General features: G+C 53.7%; 1 protein-coding gene and 1 long non-coding RNA gene across 13 annotated transcripts in view; one reads left to right on the top strand and one right to left on the bottom strand.

Moving 5' to 3' along the window:
* LOC119471393 overlaps positions 1-10,593 on the bottom strand; it is an 11,951-nt gene extending 1,358 nt beyond the window's left edge. The window contains exons 1-5 of one of the 5 annotated variants that reach the window (XR_005200437.1): positions 10,410-10,593; positions 9,725-10,069; positions 8,075-8,337; positions 6,723-7,316; positions 2,663-5,685 (exon numbers count right to left, since the gene is read on the bottom strand). This is a non-coding gene — a long non-coding RNA (uncharacterized LOC119471393). Of the gene's footprint in view, positions 1-2,662; positions 5,686-6,722; positions 7,317-8,074; positions 8,338-9,724; positions 10,070-10,409 lie in introns of those variants that run through there. The other 4 variants (XR_005200438.1, XR_005200439.1, XR_005200440.1 and 1 more) reach the window with 4 other exon arrangements.
* The window catches only part of CTIF (cap binding complex dependent translation initiation factor), a 324,626-nt gene that overhangs the window by 290,110 nt on the left and 15,626 nt on the right, over positions 1-18,890 (top strand). The window lies entirely within an intron of this gene.

Genomic DNA, 18,890 nt, shown 5'->3' with positions numbered 1-18,890 from the left:
GCAGCTTACCCTCTCTGGCCCTCAGGTACATATGTTATTTTTGTTTGTTTGTTTTTGTTTTTGTTTTGAGACAGAGTCTCGCTCTGTTGCCCAGGCTGGGGTGCAGTGACGATCTTGGCTCACTACAATCTGCCTCCCAGTGTCAAGGATTCTCCTGCCTCAACCACCCGAGTAGCTGGGATTACAGGCATGTACCACCACGCCCAGCTAATTTTTGTATTTTTAGTAGAGACGGGATTTCATCGTGTTGGCCAGGCTGGTCTTGAACTCCTGACCTCAGGTGATCTGCCCACCTTGGCCTCCCAAGGTGCTGGGATTACAGGCATGAGCCACCGTGTTCAGCCAGATTTGTTCATTATCAATTGACTTCCTCCCTTCCCTGTAGCTCGGTGTCTGAGGGGCATACCACCCATGAAAAAAAAAGACATGAAATAAAAGGATGGGGTCACAGCATATTTTGTATTGTATAAACTGTACTTCTTACTGAGAAAAAATGTGAAGGAACTCAGTAGAATAAGGCTCAGGGCCTTGGCACACTCTCTGGGAGAATGCCCTTCTAGGCACCCATCCAGGGCTCTGCGCAGATGTCAGTTTCCTAGAGACCCTCCCTGGCCACACCGCAGCCTGCCTTCCTTCTCTTCATTGCTTTACTGATGCTTGGCTTTATCTTGGAGTTTTCTTTGTTAATTGCTTGTTTTCTGTCTCCCAACTAGCATGGAAACTATCAAGGCAGGGCACGTGTCTATTCACAGCTGTATCCCTATGCCTAGAACAGTGCCTGGTATACAGCAGGTGCTCAATAGATACTGACTGACTGAATTAAGGAAGCAGAATGCCTAGGCTGAGCAAAGCCAGAGACAATAGCCAGCCCTTCTAGAATTCATCTGGAACGATTTCTCAGAGGAGATTAAATCCAGGAACCTCAAAGGGGCAATGTGAGTGAGCAGAGTGGGGCTGGCTGGTAGTGGTCCCTGGAGATAAGCTCAAAACAGGAAAGTGAAGAGAAAGACACCCCCACCACCAAGCAAGCCCAAAGGGGCCATTTGTGCCCACACAGTGAATGAACCAGTGCAAACAATGCTCTCAGCCTGCAAAGCTGCCTCTCCTCTGTCCCTGCCTTTGGTTAAGTGGCCTTTTCTCGACAACCCTCCACCTAGCTTCCTATGAGATTGAAGTAGTCTGTCCAAAGTCAGAATCCCATGAATCACCATCTTTGGGAGAAGCCAGGGTAAGCTTCCAGCAAAGCTCCCTGGACCAAGAGCCCATGGGGAAAGGGTTATTTTAGGGGCCTGGCACCTGCTGTGTACGTGACAGCACTCAGTAGGGCCCTCCTTGCTGCCTCTCCAGTGAGGAACAGAGGAAGTTAGGAGGATGTGCAGGGAGGACGAAGGGTGGGAGGATGGACTGGATGGGAAGGGACTCCCACAGTCACAGACCTTGAGAATGACGGAAACCCTTTAGCCCTTGACAATTACAGCAGGATTCACCTAGGAGCAGCATGTCCAGTAGCAGTCTAATGTGAGCCACAAGTGTAATTTCAAATTGTCTAGTAGCCACGTTTTAAAAAACTGCAAAGGGAACAGGTGAAATTAATTTTATGCTGTCTAATATATCAAAATAATTATTTTAACATGTGATCAATATTAAAAAGTACCAGTGGGATATTTTTTACATTCTTCTCCTTTGGTACGAAGTCTTTGAAATCCAGTGTGTAGTTTACACTGAAAGCAGCTCTCAGTTTGGACTCAGGCACATTTGAAGTGCCCAAGGCCACATGTGGCTGGTGGCTATTACGCTGGACAGGGCGGTCTGGAGGCAGCTTCTGGAATCCTCAGGCTTTTGGAGCTGTTCTGGATCCCTAAAGTATCTGGATTCCCAAAGTCTCAAAAGTACTTTTCATCACCTCTCACAGCACCAGGCAGCAAAGGGACACCATGAATACTAAAACCTCAAGCTCACAGCCAATGTGCATGCGGGGGCTGCCTGGCTGGAGAGCTCCCACAGGGTCTGCAAAACTTGGTCTTTTTGTTTGTTTGTTTTTTTAAACAGGGTCTCCCTTTGTCATCTAGGCTGGAATACAGTGGCATAGTCAGGGCTCACTGCAGCCTCGACCTCCCAGGCTCAAACAATCTTTCCACCTCAGCCCACCAAGTAGCTGGAACTCGAGGTGTGCACCGCCACCCCTGGCTAATTTTTTGTGTTTTTAGTAGAGATGGGGTTTGCTGTGTTGCCCAGGCTGGTTTCGAACTCCTGGGCTGAAGCAATCCACCCGCCTCAACCTCCCAAGTGCCAAAGAGGGGGCAAAAGATAAGAAGGAAGAAGCACATAGAAAGGGAAGAGAAGGGCCATGGCAGGGGTGGCCAGTTGCATGATGGGGATAAGAACAGAATCCACAGATGGGGGCACAGTGCTAGGCAGGGCCGGGCAGCTGCCACCCTCTACTCATGGCAGCTCGACAGAACTCATGGCCAAGCGTGTGGAAGGCACAATTAGCTCATTCTTGCATTGCCCTTTGATTATACAGGACTACCTTTTCTGTAATTAAGACCTTCTCCCTTACTCAGAAGTATTGAAACATAAAAGTATTTGCTGAATCTGGTTTCCCAGGGTTAAAAGCCAGACTTAGGAAATGCAAACACACTTGTGGAAATGCAAACACACATTCAGTAACTAATTATCCTTTAATTAAAGCCAAAACCCTGCTTAAAACAATTAGCTCTGGAAATTGAGCAGTAGGTACAGCTCCACTTTTTTGCTAATTGCTCTTCCCTGATAGCCAGGAAGTGATGCGTCTGGCGGGCGGGGGTGGTGGGGAGTGAGTTCGTCTGCTGCTTTCGGTCTGGACTGGACCAAGCTCTGCTTGGTTTGGAAATGTTAGTCAGAGGAGAGTCGGAGGTGTGGGGAAGGACAAAGAGGATGTGGTTTGGGCAAGGGGAGGCGAGAGGCTGCCCCAGGCTTGGACGCGTGCCATGGGAAGCCTCAGAAAGCTCCTGCTGGCCACACAGAGGTGGCTTGCCTGGCCGGAGCAGAGGGCGTGGGCCAGGGATTAGCTGACTGGAAAGCAATTAGATGAGGTGCGGCTGGCTGGGAAAATACCTGGAATCCCAGGGCCAGAGTTGAGACTTGCTTGGCTAACGCTGCAGGCCTGTGGGGCCTGGGAGTGGAGGCGCCCACCAGTGACGGTGGGAGGGTAGCCGCGTGGGCTGCCAGCCTTGGGTGCCTCTTGCTGGTGGGGAGAAGCAGATGAGTGCAGACTCTGTGGGCCTGGGGGTCCCGCAGCCTTCTGGGAAAGAGGCCCTCTTCCTTCGTCACCACTTCCTCTCTCTCCGTTCCCCCCGCCCCCCCGCCGCCACCCCTCCTCAGACTCTCTGGACTTTCCTAAGGCCTGCCTGGTCACATCAGATCACCTCACCCCTTTCCTAGGTAGGAGGATGTACATGCACAGTGTCCCCCTTCCAGGGACTTTCACATTTTGAAAGGAGGGATAGAAAGAGAAAAATGTGGGCCCCAAAGGAAAAAAAAAAAGGGTGCTTGGGATTTGGGAGGGGTAGAGAAGTTCACCGGCACCACCAAAATCTCTCTCCCCAGAAAACACCTACATGCATAAAATTTTACCTAGCACCCCTGAAGCCTGGCCTCTGGATGGGGGGGCTTCCCAGTTAAAAGCCCCTGCTCTAGAAGTGGAATGTTAGGTTTTTGTACAGGCAAGAAGGAAAGTCTTTATTGGTGAGAGGGGCCTTCCAGATCACCCTCAAAGCAACTGTGCAAAAGATTCCAAGTGCTGGCCCAGCACAGAGTAAGACTCTCAGATTCCAAAAGCCCCTGACACCTCATCTTTCCCCAGAAGGGACCCCAGCTCTTGCACACACCCCTTCTCTACCCTTTTCTCACCTCCTTTCCCCTCCCCTCCCCTTCTCTTCCTTTCCCTTCTCTCTGTAGATCAGGGTCAGCAAATGTCTTGTACGAAGGGCCAGACAGTACATATTTCAGGCTCTGCAGACCAAGAGGCAAAGCCGAGTTTAACCACATCCCTAGGAGGTGCAGGGCCAGAGCAGCAGTGTGAAGCCAGGAGAGCCAGCGCCTCGACTCTGCCTTCAAAGCGGAAAAAGCAGCCGTAGACGATATGCAAATGACTGAGAGTGACTGTGTGCCAACGAAACCTTATTTATGGACACTGAGATTTGAATTTCATATAATTTGTATGTGTCACAAAATATTCTTCTTTGATTTTTTTTTCCCCAACCACTGAAAAATGGAAAAACTATTCTTAGCTCATGGACCATAAAAAGCAGATTTGGCCTGTGGACTGTAGTTCACGGATCCCTGATCTCACTACGTGGTTCTCGAGTGCGAAACTACCCTCTAGATGATTCTGATGCATGTTAAAGTTTGAGAGCCACTGTCATAAAGGAGAATTTGCAGTTTCCCAGGTGCCGCTGTTGCTGTCCTTAGGGGGATCCCACACTGAATATGCCCAATCTAGTCTGACCTTCTCCCCATTTTACAGACAGCAAAACTGAGGTCCAGAGGCAACATACCTCTGTCATATGAGCCCAGGGAGAGGCTTCTTTGTCTCAGAATGCAGAGCTGGGTGGTTTTGTATCTCTAGCCGCCTTCAGCGATCTGCCCTGCCAGCTCACACTGCCCAAGGCCCTGGCCGAGACACAGGAAATGTGTATGTGTCCCCTGGAGCCCGAGAGCGGCAGGGCTGCAGTGAGTCACTTCCCATGAATGGAGCTGGCTTGCGCTGAGCCTTCCTCGTGCTGTCAGTTCGCTCCCTTCTGACCACTCCAACCTACGTTAGAGAAACTCCCTGTCGGCCTCCAGGAAGCAAAAAGCCCCCTCCGTGAGAAGGAAAAATAGAAAGAACCGAGGTCTGCATGTCAGACTTGCATGATTTCAAATCCCATGTTCATAGTACTGGCGGGGACTTGAAACAAATTCTCTTCCGTAAGCCTCAGTCTCCATCAGTAAAATAAGAAAACAACCCCTAACTCTGCGGGGTTCCCAGAAGACCTGGCGATTAAATCTGTCCAGTGTCAGGCACACGGTAGGGAACTTCTATGGTGTCTTTATTGGCCATCCTGGCGTTATGCATCCGCCACAAGGGTACTCAGCCTCAGCCTCAAAAGCCACAGGAAAAGGCCACCTGATCCTTCAGACAGCATGTGCAGCCATAGCTGTGCTGATGGCCTCACAGAGGTAGTCACTGTCCTGCCCTCCCCTCCTGAGACACTGCCATTGACAATTTAGGTTGTGCTGTGTAAGGCTTATGTACTTGGGGTCCTTGGTGGCTTTCAGGGTCTGAGAACCCTGAAATTGTATGCAGATGTCTGTGAACCTGTGTAGAGGTGCATTTTTCTGGGAGAGGTGCAGATTTTCATCAGGATCCTCAAAGGGATCCATGCTCCCGCGAAAGCTGAAGGATCCCACATCTATAAGCGCAGTGCAGCAGGGAGCACCAAACTTTTCAGACGGATTCCTGGATTTGGGAATCAGCTCCCTGACCCCCCTGAGTGGCCTTGGGCATACTGGAGATTATCTGATCTCCACCCTCCGGCGTGGTCTGTAAAGCAGCGATGGGGCTATATGAGGATCAAGTGGGACATGTTGGACCAGGTCCGGAGAGAGGACTGGTGTGGGAGCTGTCGGTCATTATCCCTTCCCAGCAAGCCCCCCACCCACCTTTACCCTGACTTGGCTGCCCTCTCACCCTTCGGGTTTCCTCTGCAGAGAAGCCTGCCCTGACCACCTCATCCGTCTAAAGGGGCTCCCTCCCAGCACCCTGTTTGCATTTGCCATTCCACCCCTCTGCCTGCCGCTGTAGGTGACCTGAGGACAGGCACGGGGCTGTCTGGTCCCCATGACCCCAGGCCCTGTAGCCTGTGAACTTTTGTTGCAGGAAGGCATAAATGTCCACCCCACCCTGGGAGCCACTGCCTTGAAGCCCACCCACCTCCAGGCCCCTCCCTCCTCCCTAGCAGCCACTTCTCTAAAGAGGCAGCCCCACTGTGCTCTGGAGCATTCAAGATCCCAGCAACAAGGTCAGAGTTCAAGTGTGTTCTGTACCAGCTCCTGGGGCTGATGTGGTCCCACCAGATGCCCCCTCTTGAGCACAGCCAGCAGCCCTCATAGAGGCCCTGGGCTGCCCCTCAGGGTCCCCATGCTCAGCCTGGTCTTTTTCAAGGCCTGATTCTAAGTGTTGTGTGGGCCCTACCTGCTCTGCCTGGAGGACGATGGGGTCACCACTGGTTCTAGGGGACCCCTCCACCACCTTGCTACCCCCTAAGATGTATATAGGGCAGACCCCCCAGCTTCTCATACCTCGACTCCAAAGGCCTGGGCAATTATGAGGCACCAGTAATTGACATCCCCAACCAACCCCATCACTTCAGCCCTCCACGTCCCGACATCCCCCAGGTCCCCCGGGCTGCCAGCCCCAGACATTCCCCTAGAGGGGCAGGGGAGCAGGGTAGGAAGCCCCAGGAGCCTGCCGTTGGTGGTGCCCAGGTGAGGATTAGCCAGGTTTTCCTCCTTTGCGCCTCTCCTCTTTGCCTGGTGCAGGAACACCCAGCTAGGAGTCGGGAAATCTGAGTTCTGGTGCTGGCCCAGCCACCCAAGCTGTGCCTCTGGTTTCCTACTGGGCACCGCACATGGATAACATCTCTAGTGTGTCCCCTGCTTCGTCCACATCACCTGCCATCAGCCTGCTAAGAAGGCACCAGGGCCACTGGGACACCCTGGGAAATTGTCAGCTACTAGTCCTGCATCCTACCCACGTTTGGGCTGTTAAGGAGAGGGGAAGGGCAGGGAGCTGAGGCAGCCAGGGTTTGACAGTGAAGCCTGCACTGCCTGGCCTGGGGGCAAATGAGTGAAGCCCAGAGATTTCCAGCTGCCAAGGATTGGGGATCTCTTCTTGCTCCTCCTGTCTCCCATCCAAGCCATGGGTGGGCAATGCCCAGGGGCTGGGGACCCCCAGCTGGGGACCTCTTTCCCGGGGCCTCCCATACACACATTGGTAATGGGAGGAACAAGAACCTCATGGCCTCAGATCCAAATCCTCGTCCCCGTGCTCACCAGAGCCCCTCCCTAGAGCAAGGGGACATTGGCACCTGCCTACAGGGTGGGGGCGAGGACAAGGCTGTTTAAGGCTCACCAAGCACTTAGCAGGGGCCTGGCACACTTCCCCACTCAGAGGCCACCAAGGCTGCTGCTCATTTCACATCCAGAGTCCAAATTCTCAGCGATGCAGGAACTCAGAGGAGGAGGAGCACCTTGAGCGCTGGGGAGGGCCGAGGTCTGGGCCGGAGAAGCACCTGAAGGCAGGGGTAGAGGTCATGGGCCTAGGGGCACTTGAGCCTGGGTGAGCCCAGCCCAAACAGAACAAAGGCGATTTGAGCTAAGAGGGTCTCCGTCATATATGGAGCCTCTGCAACTCCCATCCACCTGAAGAGACATTTTTCTCAGTGGTGCCCACTCTGACTGCACCAGAAACACCCAGAGATCTTACTACACCTAGGATCGCTATACCTTACTTACTAAACCTTACTATACCTCCGGATTCCTAGGCCCCACAGCCCTGCGTAGGCGCTCCAACCCTAAAATGAAAGACTGAGGGCTGGGATCTGTCTCTCTCCTAAGTGGATCCAGTACAAACCCAGGGCTGGGAACCACCCACTGGACGCAGCCCTTTCCCTGCTCCCAGGTGTCCCGAGCCCCTATCACTCACCAGCCTGTGCCAGCAGCCCTGGGCAGCTGGGTGACTTCGAGGCTGGGAATTCCCCACACCCACACCCACCCTGGTGGGAAGGGAGTAGGGCTGTCTCTGGAACTCTGACTTGGTTCTGCTGTCCAATGCCAGAGATGGGGCACGCTGGGGAAGAGAGACTTTTAAAAACAAAGCCCGTCTTCCCCGGGGTTTTATTTTACACTGCAAAATAGAAGAACTGATTTGTTCTCTACTTTCCCCCACACTTGCTCCCCATCAGTGTCCTTAAAGGAGGAAGAGTCCTCACTGCTCTGAGTATGTAGTCTTGGCATTCATGAAAATCCAGAAACAACAGCAACAAAGCACCTGCTTGTTCCTCCGGCTTCTCTCCCAACACCCAGCACATCCACAGCCCGTGGGCTGGGGGGACACTCACATAGGAGCTGGAGCCTGCACTGAACTTTCATCCCGGGTGAATGTCTGTGGGAAGGCAGGTGCCCTGCCTTCCCAAGCCAGTGCCCTCCGAGCTGAGCGCGTTGGGCGGCCCAGGCCTCACGTAAGCCTCTCGGCACCGGCCCACCTGGACCATGCTCACCTGGGCGCTTGCACAGGCAGGTGCTGGAGAAAATCTGAGGAAATATAAAGATGGATTTTTGTGTCCCCCCGAAACGAGTCCCCTTTCAAGCTACATAGAAAGCACAACACAGACAGCATGTCTGTGCTTGAGGCTGTAGCTGCACACACTTGGGTGGCTCAAGGTATGTGTGTGACCCCGAAACCCCTGTCTCCCTCGGGGCTAATGCCAGAGTTTAGTGTAGGAGCCTTCCCTCAGGCGCTGTGTCCACCTTTATGGCCTTCTCCAAAGCTTCACTGATTGGATGGCCCCTTAACCAGACACATGGAGAGGTAGAGAGATTTGCCAGGGAACAGGCAGCGACGGCTGGCCAGGAGCCAGGGTGGGGCCCCCAGGGCAGGACCCGAAGCCTGTGTGGGTCACAGGCAGAATCAAGGACAGCAGCAGCCCCCAAACGTGACCTGCACAAACTCCAGATCTGCATCTCCAGTCGTGGGCACATCTCCCTGACACCTCCCCCGGCCTGCCCACCCGCCCCTCAAACTCTAAGGGTCCTAGTGGAACCCATCTTCTGCTCCCCAAGCCTGCACCTCCTCCCAGCAGAGGACCTCCAGGCTGTGCTGGCTACAGACCCGAGGCCATGCCTGACTCACACGAACCCCGACCCTGCTGCCAGTTCCCAGGGTCTGTGAGCAGCAGCTCTTGCAGATTTTTGAGTCTGGCCACCACTTTTCTCCCTCTCCACGACTCGGTTAGGCCACTGTCTCCTTTCCCCTGAATTCTCCACCAGCCTTCTAACTGGGCTCAGCCTCACCCTGCCGCCCTCTCTCAGCACTCCAGGCTCACCTTCCTCCCTGTCCACAGTGTCCTTCCCTCCTTTCCTCTCCTCACCCCACTCTCCTGGCTGTACCTTCAAAGCTTTCTTCCCAGGAAGCTGTCCCTGAGCCTCCTCTCCTCTCCATCACTGACCCCACCCACCCTCCGCTGTGCTACTTGCAGCTCACTCAGTAACAAGAGCCACCACTGACTGAGCTCATCCTAAATATTCCACATCATCTTCTTTAACCCTTGCAGCTACCCTTGGCGGGAGGTAATCTTACTATCCTACTTCACAGGTAGGGAAACTGAGACACAGAGAGGTCTCCCGTATTGCGCAACATGACCAGCGAGGCAGCTGAGTCAGGGTTAGAATCCAGCCAGTCTCACTTGACAGCCTGTTCCAAATGCTGACCTGCTTATGCACCACCTGTCTTCCCTCCCAGACTCATAAATCCACGAGTCCAGGATCTGTGCCTCCTTGTTGAACAAGTGAATGAATGAAAAGTTGTTACTACCCCCTCAGGCTCCCTGCAGAAGTTGGATGCAGGACTTGCTGTGCTCCAAGGCTTTATATCGCTGGGGGGCTGCATCCGGGAAACAGAGGCCCTTCCAAGTGGCCTCACCCCAGCCAGCAGGAAGCCATGCCTTCTTTCAAATCCAATCTTCAGGTCTTCCAAGAGGGCTAGGCAGACCCAAGTTCCTGTGTGAGCAATATGAAGAAAAGCTAATCTAGGTAGATGCTAGAGGAGACCTAGAACTAGGTAGAAGCAACAGTTGCCCCAGGCTGGGAGTGGTGAGTCTTCTGGCTACAGAGGTCGTAGAAGATCAGGGAAGGCTTCCTGGAGGAGGCTCTTGCAGTTGGTCTCAAGGGATCTGGTCAGTGGAGCCAAAATGGGAAAAGGCATGCCTAGCACAGAGAATCTTCAGCAAAAGCCAGCGGCAGATAGGGACAGGATGCATCCTTAGACCTATGAACAGATGAATGTGGGTAGATTGGAGGTCTGTGAAGGTGACAGGGTGGGAAGGCTGTAGGGCCCAGGGCGGAAGTGGGCCAGCGAGCACCTGAATGCCAGGCTAAGCCCTTACCCCATGCAGCCTGGCCAGTTGAACACAGTGAGAATGCACGGGTGATAACAAAACATTGACTCGCATGCTCATTCATCCAGAAAGATCGTCTCAACTTAAGAGTTGCCCTATTATTAAAATTTATATTCTGCTAAGGGTAAGGCTCTAAAGTCAAACAAACTTCCAGGTGCCAATTAACTTCTCTTATCTCCGAGTCTCTTAGATTTGGCAAAGAGTACTTACCAAATCCCTGCTGACACCCCGGGCAGCCCCAGGCCCTTTTCTCAGCCCAGGCCTGTCTGCTCCTCCAATGGGCGGCAGCTCCTCTGAGCACAATGCTAATTATGCCGCTAGCACAGCCTGATTCTTCTCTGAACGTGAACAGAGCTTAATTGTCCCCAGCCCAGCTGTCCTACCCAGTTGGTCCTTGCTCACTGCCTTATGCCCAAACCCACTGCAGAACCAGCTGCACTCCCTCACCCAGAGGATAGCCCTCCAACCCAGCTCCCGCCACATGGCTTCACTCCACCCCACCCCTACCCTAGAAGACAGGCACCTCTTTCTGGGAACCAGGCTACTGCAAGTGTTGATGTAAATACAGCATGCCAAGATTATCATGCAAAAAAGGACATGGTTTAAGCAAAGGTTTCTTCAGACTTCCATGCCCGGTGGCAGAGAAGTGAGCCAGTGTGTGCCTTTTCTAAATGACCCTTGCTCGTTATTTATGCCCTCCCCGACTCATCCTCAATAAAGTCCAAGGTTGGTAACAGCCCCCTACATGTAGGAGGGTACCTGGTTAACATAAACATCCCATAAAAAGTCTTCTATGAAGCTTCTTCTCAGGCTCAGGGAACTGTAAGTTGGCATAGCCCTGCAGATGATCTTGTGCCCACTCAGTGAGCAGGCAGGGGACTCGTGGCTGGGGCAGCCCCTGGGCTCTGGGCATGGGGAGGCCCTCCTTCTGAGCTGGTGGGTGGCCTCCCCGGGCTTCCCTCTGAGACAGCAGAGAACTCAGACCCTCTGCCTAGGGCAGCGCCCTCGCGGCAGCCTAGCTCCTCCAGGGAACTGGGCGGCTGGACTGCGGTTTAGTCGCCCCCAGGGAAGCTTACCCAGAGGAGGAAAGGACTGTTTCGCAAGCCAGGCCAGGCATTCTGAGCTGGCCTGTCCGCCCCTGGCATGCGGCTGGGCCTGTTAGGAAATTGAGGAGACACTCTGTCTCTTTCCAGCAGGCGCCACTTGTGTCTTGACACTGCTTTGCTCAATTCAAGGCGCTGGCTCAGGGGCCAGGCTGGCGTGTGGGCAGGCCAGCAGGCCCCCTCTGCCACCGGCCCGGTGCCTGGCAGGCAGTGGCTGTCTCCTCAGCTGGTGTTATCCCAGGGGTCCGCGCCTGGCTGATACGGCCTGGCAGCTATTAGTGGCCATCTCGGGTGTGAGGGCAGGGTGGCTCTCAGGGAAGGATTCTAGACTGTTTCCGTCTGAGGCTGAGCTCCGCCGCCCTTGTCTCCTTTCCTGCCAGGCAGGGACTCCTCAGGGCTCACACACAAAAGAGAACTCCACCCAAGATGCGCAGCCCCTCTCTACTGGATGTGGAGGCTTTGCCTCTGGTTTCATTAAATATACCCGATTATCAGTCAGGGGGGCAGTAAGTGTTCACTGAGCTTAATATCAATGTATTTGGTGCTGACAAGGGGTGGGAGGGTTGGGGTGACAAGGATCTCCAAGTCATGGAACTGCCTTGGTGGCTGTTTCCAAAGCTCCTGGACCTGTCAGTCCACTGAGATGTCTCTTGGAAGAGAAACAACCAGGGGATGGGCCAATGCCAGTTATAAGATTCGGGGGCAGTGGGGATGGGTGGAGAGGGAGGTCAGGTCTCATGGGACTGAGTAGAGCAAGGCTGGTAGGGCGTGAGTGTGGAAGCCAGGCCTCGCTGAGCCCCGCACTTGGTTGCCTTGCAGCCGGTGAAGCAGGAGGCCTGATGAGTGTTATTCCCGTTTCACAGAATGCAGGCCTGTGGATGGGGGTGCTCAAGGGAGTACGGGAATATATTATAGAAAGTGGGACAATGGAATCCTTGAGAGGTCACCTGAGCCCCCATTCCTGTGAGCATGGAAGGTAGAGCCTGACCGCGCAGCGTTCTCAGGATTAATGTTCCACCTCAGAAGAGCAGCTTACCCTGAGACTCTCAGACTTACTGCTGGGCGATGCTTTCCGGAGGCAAGGGCTGGCCTGGTTGACCCCTCAGGGCCTTGTTCCAGCCCAGCAGTCACTGATTCTACAGGCAAGTTACTATGGGAACTGTAACTTTGAATTTCCTGGCTCTGGGGCTGTGAAAATCACAACCTGAACCTTCCGTTGATGTGGGTTTCTCGATTAATTTCCTGTTTGATTGTTTACTTTAGAGAGCGGAAAATGCCTTTGCAGGCAGCTAGCTCCCTCCACGGAGATGCTTATCACACCCTCCCCCTACAGCTAGCAAGGTCAAGTCCAGGCCTCAGGTGGGCGGAGGTAGGGGCCAGAAGAAGGGGCTGGGGGAAGGAGCTGGGGCTGGGGGCAGGGGGCAGGGAGGAGGCTCAGCCAGGAGCAGATGGCAGCCTGAGGCCCCTGCCCTACCCTTCTGCTTGCCCAGGGTCCCAGCCTGGTGGAGGTCAAGGAGTTGTGACGAGACCTATAAGTTCAGAGTCCTGTGGGCCTTTGAGGAGAGCCTCCCACCCACCTGGAGCCCCAGGACTGGCCCCTGGCTGCCCAAACTGTCCCTTGTCTCAAGGAGCTGAGTTGTACTGAGTCAGGCATATAATGCAGTCCTTCCTGGAGAGGGCGGCCTGATGGGGGAGGGTCAGAGATTTCCCCCTAGGCCGGGCACCGCTGGCTGCACTGCCCCGTGGGGAGCTGGGCCAGTAGCCGCTCTTCCACCGTTCTCTCCTCCAGCTGCTCTCCCCAGGGCCCTGTGCTCCCTTGGGGAGCCATCCCCAGTGTTCCCAGTTAGCATAACTCCACCCTGTCCCTCCAGGGAGTGGGGAGGGCTGGCAGGCTCAAGTGCCGCCTGTGGGCCAGGAGTTCTGATCTCCTGCAATGATAACCGCCACCCACTAGGCCACAGGGCGCTCGGTAGCCTTCCGAGCCCTCCTGCCCACCCCAGCCACCCGGCCCATAGCTGGCCGGAGGCACTGCCACACTTTATAATGTGGCCTGAGGCGTGGCAAGGGGAAGTGGAATAGGCCAGAGGGCTATGGCCTAGTCAGGTGATCCGGGGCCTGGGAAAGACTCCCAGCGCCCCTCCCATCTAGGTGACCCTAAATGATCCCAATCAGGGTGATTTGGAGAGCGGAAGGGATGCTTTTACGAATGACTTTGAGATGACAGGTGAAAACTGGAACTATTCCAGGCAAGTAGGATGTGCCGTCACCCCACCTTTGACCGGCCTCTCCCCTTCAGCCTATTTATGTGGGACTCACTGGGGAGCAGGAGTGAAGCCATTTTCCACCTCCTCGTTGCTCTTGGAGAAGTCATTTCCCTCCCTTGCCTCGGTTTCTGCAGCTGTGACATGAAGAGCGTTGCAGTAGTGCCTAACTCAGACCATCTGGTAGAAAGATCAAATGGATCTTTAAAAACACACAGAGCACATAGAACAAGCGCTCAGAATATGTAAGCCAGGTGAGGCATGAGGAGTCCAAAGGCTCTGGTCACCCTCAGAGGCCCCCTCACTAAAGGGGAACCTCAGAGCTGCCTTAGGCATTTCCTGTCACCCCTCAGGAGGGATCTTGGACTGGGGGCAGTGAGCACAGAAGAAGCTTCCAGAAGGGATGGGGAGGACCTAAAGGGGAAGCTGGGAGGCACTGGCTGCAGACACAGCTGCTTCCCTGGAGTCTCAAACCTACCCCAGAGTCCTGGGAATCCTGGTTGCTGGGACTGTGAACAGAAGTAGGCCCCTGCCTAGGTCACTCGCTGGGGCTTGGCCCCCAGCAGGAGCCGCTGGAGTCGTGGCCCTGCCTTCTGGCTCCAATGTCTGCAGAAGGATTTGGTGTCTGCCCTGAGCCCCAAATTATGTTTCCAGCCCCCGGACCAACTGTGAGATGAAGCATCCCCCATGTGACATCCACTGTCGCCACTTTGTATCGGGTGGTTTGCAAGCTCGGCAGGAAGGAAGCTAATTATTCCCTCTGGGGCGCCTGATCCACAGTTAGGGTGCCTGCCTGCCTTAGTTAGGAAGGCTGGAAGCCAGACCACAGGGCACAAGCTTGGACTGAAGGCCAGGTCAGAACCACAAATTTCCTGACATCTGACCATAGCCACCGTACCCAGGCTCCATGTCAACACTGGTGGAAAAGCGGCATTGGGGGCCCATTCCCCTCTGCTCAAGGCGTAAGCACTGCGGGCAGGCAAGAGTGATTAACATAAAACAGCACTAATTTTGTAGCTTTGTTGCCAGCCTGGGCAACGTGAGCATCTACACAAGCACCTATATCCACACCGCACGGCCCTTCCTCCCCCTTCAGAGGGGTGACGCTTCTCTTCTTTAAGGCGGATCTGTTTTGGATTCTGTCCTCCTTCCTGACCGTCCTCCTCTCCTGCACTCTGGCAGCTCACCTCTACCTTTAAATGAGCTCAAGGCTCTCCTACTTTAACCACACCAGACTCCAGACCATTCCCTTCCCCCCAGCATCCTCCCTTTTCTTCTTCCACAGGCAGGTTCCAAAAACAAAGAAAAGAAAGCAAGGAAGGAAGAGAAGAAGAGGGTCAGGGCAAGATGGGGAGAGAAGAAAGTATAGAAATTGCAAAGGAAAAGAAGGAAATGGTGTGCTCTTTCTATCTACACTTCTGGACCTCCTTCGCCCTCTCCAACCCTGTGGGGCCCAGCCCAGGCTTCCACTGCCTCAGCAGCAGCACTGAAGTCACCATGGCAAAGCTCACCCATGCTCCTCGAATCACCAAATCCAGGGGACCTTGGTCAGTGTTCGCCTTGCTTGACCTCTCTGAGTTTTGACACTGGTGACCTTGTACTTATTGGAACTCTTGGCCCTCATAAAGCCACTTCCCCATGTTCTGCTTAACTCTCTGACCACCCTTTTCTTCCTTCCTTGGGGGTTTCTCCTCCTCCCTCACCCTTTAGGCATCGCTGTGTTCAGGTTGGGAGCGCCTGCCATCTTCTCTTTCCATGTGTTCTTCAGGTCACCTCACTCACACCGATGGCCTTGACCAATCCCTGGGCACTGCTGATCCCAGATTACCACTCTCCCACTAGTCATCTTCCCTGGTCATCCCTAGGGACACCGGACTCAATATTTCTAACGTTGAACTCATTCACCTACACCAAAACCACCTCCACCTTCCCTCCCAATACTGTTGATGGCGTCATCACTTACACAGTTTACCAGGCCCTAATCCCCGGGGCTGGCCGTCTTCTACCCCATCCTTTTCCTCACTCTCACTTCTGCCTCTTCAATATCCTCCTCCCTTCCTGCTGGCCTTAATTCAAGCCACCCCAATTTTGCATAGCAACCTTCTAACTGTCCCCCTGCCTCCAGTCCAAAATGCAAGTGTTACTATGCTACTCTCCAGTTGAAAATCTTTCAGTGGCTCTCCAGTCCCTTGGGATAAAATCCACACTCAGTACCATGGCAACTGGAGCCCTTTAAGATGTAGCCCTTGCCTTCTTTATCAGCGCATTCCACCCCCAGCACCATATATTTTAGGCATCTTGAAATATTTGTTGTTCATCACTGTACTCTGCTAGTGCTCATTTTTTGCTTTTGGACATCTTTCTTGTGCCATATGCCTGGCATGTTCTCCACCACCACCATTCCTTCTTATGCTGCAGTGCCATGTACCGAGCAAGTCTCTTGCTTTCTCCCTACTACACTAAAAGTGATGTCTTATTATTCCTCTTGTTGTCCCTGTACTTACATAGTGTTTAGCACACAGTAGATATTTCATAAATGTTGCTGAGTGGATGGATGGATGGATGGATGGATGGGTACGTGAGTAGATAGATGGATGCAAGGATGGATAGATGGATGAATGGATGAGTAGGTGGGTAGATGGATGAAAGAATGGATAAGTGGATGGATGGATGGGTAGGTGAGTAGACAGATGGATAAAAGGATGGATGAGTGGATGGATGAACGGATAAGTAGGAAAGTAGACAGAGATAAAAGGATGAATGAGTGGATGGTTGCATAGGTGGTGGCCAATACAAAGAATAGGTAAGATCAGTTCAATCTTGTGAAGGCTCAGGTTGACTATTGCCACCAGTCAACGCAATTAAAAATGATGAGCTCCGGCCGGGCGTGGTGGCTCACGCCTGTAATTCCAGCACTTTGGGAGGCCAAGGCAAGCGGATCACAAGGTCAAGAGATCAAGACCATCCTGGCCCACATGGTGAAACCCCATCTCTACTGAAAGTAGAAAAATTAGCTGGACGTGGTGGCACAAACCTGTAGTCCCAGCTACTTGAGAGGCTGAGGCAGGAGAATCGCTTGAACCAGGGAGGCGGAGGTTGCAGTGAGCCAAGATCGTGCCGCTGCACTCCAGCCTCTCAACAGAACGAAGCTCTGTCCCAAAGGAAAAAAAAAAATACATAGACCTGCTGTCTGGGTTGTGCAAGCCACTTAACTACTGAGCCTCAGTTTCTCTATCAATTAAGCAGATATGATAATACCCGTGGCCTTTCCCTGTCTCCACAGGAGTGTCATGAGGGTAAATGGAATGGCGCATACAAAGCGTGTTGCGATCTTCAGGGAAGATATATGTTTATAAAGATATAAACGTAATAGCAGTAATAACACCTTACATTTGGATCAAGCTCCGCACGTATCAAAGCTCTTTCACATGCATTATCTCAATTGACTCTCCAAACAATCCAAGGCAGATACTATCCCCATTCTAAGGTGAGGAAGCCGAGATGCAGAGTGATTAGGTGGCAGGCCGGGGGTTAGTCTCCGTGAGCAGCAGGTCTTCTGTCTCCAAGCCTGCTGCACATTTTTGATGACAGCCTTTCTTGGATAGATTATCTACTTTCCTGCCTCTCTGAACAGAGGCCCAGACATAATTGGCCCGCTTCTTGATGACTCGTCATTACCATGGGCACAGTCCCTGTGCCGTCCTCCAGGTTTAGTGTGGGTGCAGGTCCAGGTCCCACAGAGGCACAGGCAGATGGGCCAACTTTCCCAGAGGGCACTTCTGACATGTGGGTGGCAACCGTCCTAGGCTCCCTGCAGGTGTGGCCTTCTGACTCTGCCGCATTCTTCTCCCTGTCCCTTCCACTGTCAGCATGTGTGTCCATCTCTGGCTTCCTTGGCCACCGCGGCCTTTACCTCCCATGATCTTTTCTCCATGTTTCGCTCTCTCCTGCCCTACAATTCCTTCCACACCTTCTGCTTGTCCTCCCACAACCCTGGCCTGTCCACCGGCCCAGCTAGCCAACCCGAGCTCCCTGGCTGGCTTTGTTCTCCAGCAGACCAGCCGATCACAGCCCTCTGCAAACTTCCCACTTTGGCTCCCTGGTGGCTGCTCCTTAGCCCACCTCGGGTGGCTACCAGAGGAGGGAGGCTCCTCCAGGCAGGGGCTGGGCTGAGCTCTTCTGCAGCTGCGTTAGGTGGCTAGGGTTTGCTCTCCCACCGTAGAAGGCTGTGCTGTGGGTGAGCTGAGGTGGTCACGGTGGGCTGGCCAGCCCACTTCGAGTAGACACTGCACCCCCCACTAGCAAGGCAAGACGTTGGGATTACCAGCGCTCATCCCTACCTGCACAGCAAGGCTCGCCCATGAGTTCTCAGCACCCCCTTTTCCTCCCTGCGGGGTGGCATCCCAAGCTACCAGCCTGGTTACGTCCTGGGCACGCCTTGGGCAGCCTGCCTGTGCCCATGGCCCTTCCCCCAGGGACTCCGGGAGACTCCCACCAGGCTGCCTTTCTCCCTGGCTGCTGTGGGGCCTCCCACAGCCACAGCCAGACTGGAGCACCTTGGCTTCTCCCCGAGGGAGGATATGATGGGTGTGCCCACAACAAGTCTCCAGCAGAGACAATAGGACAGGAATGCATTCACTTCCGAACAAACACTGTGTGGGCTCGCACAATTGCCTTGGATTCTCATCCAAGAAACACATTTTGCTGTTCCAGGGCATGGGAGGCCTGCCTGCCCCAGCCCGCCCACATCCCTGTGAGTGCCAGAGGCTCTGAAGAGTGGGCTGCTCCTCCCCCCGCCCCAGGACCTCTGACCTCCAGAAGGAGCAGCCTGGTCTCTTTCATTGGTGCGGCTCTCCTTCCAGAGGTGGCAGCAGAGGAGAGGGACAGTCCTGCCCACACGGGGGGTGCCTGCTCCTGCCAATGCCTTTTTTTTTTTCTTTTGGAGATGAAGTCTCAATCTGTCACTCAGGCTGGAGTGCAGTGGTAAGATCTCAGCTCACTGCAACCTTCACCTCCTGTTCAAGTGATTCTCCTGCCTCAGACTTCCAAGTAGCTGAAATTACAGGCTTGTGCCATCATGCCTGGCAAATTTTTGTATTTTCGGTAGAAACAGGGTTTTGCCATGTTGACCAGGCTGGTCTCAAACTCCTGACCTCAAGTGATATGGCCACCTCGGGACTACAAAGTGCTGGGACTACAGGCGTGAGCCACCCCGCCCAGTCTGCCTCTTTTTTAACCAATTTTTATGGGTGAATAAATACATACATATACATACAACACGTAATATGAAGGTTGCCATTTTAATCTTTTTTTTTTTTTTTTTTTTT

This window comes from Cebus imitator, unplaced genomic scaffold (genome assembly GCF_001604975.1).
Source record: "Cebus imitator isolate Cc_AM_T3 unplaced genomic scaffold, Cebus_imitator-1.0 Scaffold60, whole genome shotgun sequence".
Taxonomy (NCBI): domain Eukaryota; kingdom Metazoa; phylum Chordata; class Mammalia; order Primates; family Cebidae; genus Cebus; species Cebus imitator.
The sequence above is the reverse complement of the archived record's forward strand: the minus strand, read 5'-3'. Positions and strand labels throughout refer to the sequence as shown.